Raw genomic sequence first — 4,218 nt, forward strand, 5'->3', positions numbered from 1 at the left:
CATAAGCTAGTTTTCATATTGAAGGCTTCATCTATTTGTTGAAATATGTCAGCTAATATTCTGTTAATTCCTGAGATCTTATTTTTTGCCAATGCCTTGAGTACAGCCTAAACGTCCTTCATTATCTCTGGTTCCTGATCATAGACTGTTTCCTAAAATATTGATCACCCCTTTTTAGTACCATGATTTTGTGTTTGTTCCATATCCTTTTGATGCTTTTTATTTTATTCAACATTTCCCCCCATAGAATCCTTCAGTATTACCTCTGAAGGCTTGTATTAGTTTATTCTTTCAGCTTGAGAAATTCTAAGCATATTATTCTCTTTTATTTTCCTAATTCCAAGTCTTTGATTGTTATAAAACCTTGCTTTGTCTTTTCAAGCTGCTCTTTGAAATCTTCAGGTCAGCACTTTTACTTCAACCTTTATTCCCCTCACTTTATTTAGGCTTTTTTACATTCTCATACAATTTTAAGAGTTTCTTCTGACATCCACCTGGTCTTTGTGTTGATCTGCTGCTTTCTTCATGGATGATCTCCTTGATATCATCTACCACACGTCTGGTCTTCAGTAGTTAGTTCTCAATAAATCAAATCTATTTTTGAGTTGTTTTTTTTTTTTTTTTAATTCAGGTGGGATAGACTTACTGTCATATTTTGGTTCTGATGGATTTGTTTTAATTTTCTTCAACTTCAATTTGTACTTTCAGTTGAATAATTTATGATCTGTTCCACAAGTTAGCATCTGACCTGATTTTAACTGCTGACATCAAGCTTCTCCAACAATCCTATCTATGGATGTGGTCAATCTGATTCATGTGTAATGTATCAGGAGAGATCCATGTGTGTATAATCATCATCGTGGTTTTTTACATAAAAGTATTTACCATGAATAAATCATGTTATTATTGTAGTTATTAGACACCATCAAGTTTAGTATGACTCATAATGATCCTATGAACAAAAGATGTGAGTCCTGTCCTATTCTTTGCCATTCTCCCAATCTCCAACACCCTCAAGCCCATTGCTGCAGTTACTCTGTCAATCCACCTGGTTAAGGGGCGTCTTCTCCTTTGCCGTTCCGCCACCTTCCCAAACATGACGTCCCTCTCCAATAAATAACCTCTCCTAGCAACATGCCCAAAGTATGTGAGAAAAACCTTCATCATATTTGTCTCACAAGAGCACTCTAGCTGTACCTTCTCCAGACATGTCTGTCTGTTATTTTGACAGTCCATGGGATATTCAATGCTCTTCTCCAACACAACAATTCAAAAGCATAGTCTTCTTCTGTCACCCTTAGTCATTATCCATCTTTCAGATGCATAGAAAGTAATTGAAAATACCACAGCCTTAATCAGGTGAACCTTAGTCCTCAAACTGAAATCATTGTTTCTCATTAATTTAGAGAGGTCCCTGACTACAGGTTTTCCCAGGGAAACACGTCTCCTAATCTCCTGCCTGCAAGTACCAAGTGTATTTATTGCGGAACTAAGTTAGATGAGGTTGTTGATAGTCTCAATCTTCTCTCCATCTGTTGTGATGCTGCATATCTGTCCAGTGGCTAGGAGTTTTGTTTTCTTGATATTGAAATGCAGTCCTTTTTGAAGGCTGCATCTCTCATCTTCTGCAAAAATAGGTAATATTAATTAGAACTTGTTGTTTTCTATCAGCCTAACGTAGTAAGCTCACTATTATTCTTATCAAAAGTAGGAAAATTGCAAAGAATCCACAAAGAGATTAATAAATTCCCTGAGAGAAATTGGTAAATAGAGATTGCTTTAATCTACAGCTGCAGAAATAATCATAGTGAGGAGGAAATAAAAACCAGAAAATTTCCATATGCTACAGGAAGTCACCCAACTTCTTACCAGTGGATGAACTCATGTCTGCCTCCTGCCCAATTATTTTATTACCAACGATATTTTTTTGAGAATTTCTCTAATTTCTTTGACCTCTTTAACAATTGTTGATTTCTCCCCTTGATAAGAACCTAACATCTTTTTTGTCCTTTTAAAGTTTGTCATATTGAACTCCTGACTACCTTTTATTAGCTTTTATTAGTCCTCTTTTACCGCTTCTAAAAGGTATTCCATCCAGTCTGCAGAATTTCTTTACTTTTGTTATTTGCATATCTTTGAACCACCTATTGCTTTTTCTGTTTTTCATTTAGAGCATCTTAAAGAGACTTAGGAATTTTAAGCTGATGAATGTCAGTTGCTCAGATCAGATCAGCTAAAATCACAACCACCAACCACCAGCAGTGAAGAGAAAATGTGCTTTAGCCAAGTATGTTCCTCTTGGGTTTGTAACATTTTTAGTTGTACAGCTGCTGCAGCTGAATCAATTTGGATGGTTTTCATTTTGGAAGGCAGTAATAAATCTGAGAGTGAAAAAGAAATCTAGAGGATGAAACCTGACAGTGAATAGTTACTCCAACACAAAGGTTAAAAAGCTTGAACTTACATAGGAAAGAAAATAAATATGGCATTGGTGGTTTTTTTGTTGTATTAAATCCAGAATTTAGCAGGTAATTATTATACAATCTTTTGTTTTTTTCTCTGGTCAGTCAGTTGATTCTGTTTCTTTCTTACCAGAATGTCATAGGGAACCTTTTCATTCATTCATATGTTGATATTTTAATTTTAAATTTACTGGTATTGTGTTGTTGTTTTGTGCCATCAAGTCGCCTACGACTCATAGTGATCCTATGCACAAAAGCTCTAAACGCCGCTTTATCCTGTGCCAATCTCACTGTCTCTGACACACCTACCCTCATTACACCAGTCACTGAATCAGTCCATCTCATCGAGGTTCTTTCTCTCCTGTGCTGTCCCTCCACCCTCCCACCCACCCAGTCCTTGGAGAGGGATGTCATGCTTGGGAGAGCGGGAGTTATTGTGTAGACACTTTAAAAAAATCGACACCTATCTACTTAAATAAATTCCTTTTACTATCATGTCTAACTCACTTGGCAAGATCAAGTTCAAGGAAGAGGCCACAGGTTGACCCACATGCCCCTTTCTTTGAATAAATACACAGTTTTCTCACAGAGAAACACTGAAAAGGAAAAGTTCTCTTTTTCTTTTTTCCCCATTCCTCACGGTGTTGTCCTTTGACTGACACCTGTGGCCTGCACATGTGAGGCCTGAGACTCAGGAAGAGACAGGGGGATGAACTCAGGGGGACCTTTTTATGAGTCATTCCCTGTAGTGTTTAGCAACCTCATCTGCTGCTACTTAAATACAATGGTTTGTTCTAGCTGCCTGAGAAAAAGAAACAAAACAAAACAAGCAAAACCGGAGGCATTACAAAACCATTTCAACTGTGTATGTATGTGCATTTGGCCATTTAGTTTGGCCCAGAGATTAAAGGACTCAAGGGAACACTCATGAATCTGATCCAAACTTTGCCATTTTGCAAGAAAGTGTCATTTCTGATTGCGGCTCTGCTTAAACACGTGTACAGAGCGCAGAACTGTTGTCTGGGTTGATCTGAACAATTCCCCAAATATCTGGGAAGAATTATGAACAACATACAACATGCATGAGGAATTTTCCCTGGCTCACAAAGTGCTCACTGCTGAAAGAAATCCCATCAACAGACTGATTGAAAATGAGGACGTAGCTCTGGAAAAAAAAAATCTCATGTTCACTTCTTTGAATCCTTTTCAATGGTGATTTTTACAGGAATTTGATTTGGTTTTTCCATGCGCTTATCTTTAACAATAGCCTCTCCCTTTATTCAAATCTTCCCAACATCTAAGTCAAAGAATGAGTTATCTGAAGAACTTAGTTAGGATAGCAAAATTGATAAAGATTAAATAACTAGTAACTATTCAATTCAAAGACATTTTCCCCTCTTGTGTAGAGCACACTGAGTTTACTCTTTTTCTTTTGCAACATTTTCCTGCCCCACCTATGTTAGTTCTTGATTGGACATTACTTTGTTCACCCTTTGCTATATGTAATTTCTTTTATTATTAATTTTAATGGTAAAGCTTTTGTATAGCAAATTAGTTCCCTATTCAATAATGTATAAATTGGCCCTTTCCTCATTTTTGCCTTGGGTCTGAATTTTTCTACTTCTTTCCTCAGTTTCATCTTTGCCTTTGATGAAACACTGTACAGTAACTTTATTTAAATACAGTCAACACTCTTGGCACTAGCAGCCAGGAAATTAAAAGATGTATTGCGATGGGAAAGTCTGTTGTTAGGGAC

Source organism: Elephantulus edwardii, unplaced genomic scaffold (assembly GCF_000299155.1).
Source record: "Elephantulus edwardii isolate Elephantulus edwardi_28Jun2011 unplaced genomic scaffold, EleEdw1.0 scaffold00215, whole genome shotgun sequence".
Classification (NCBI taxonomy): Eukaryota; Metazoa; Chordata; class Mammalia; order Macroscelidea; family Macroscelididae; genus Elephantulus; species Elephantulus edwardii.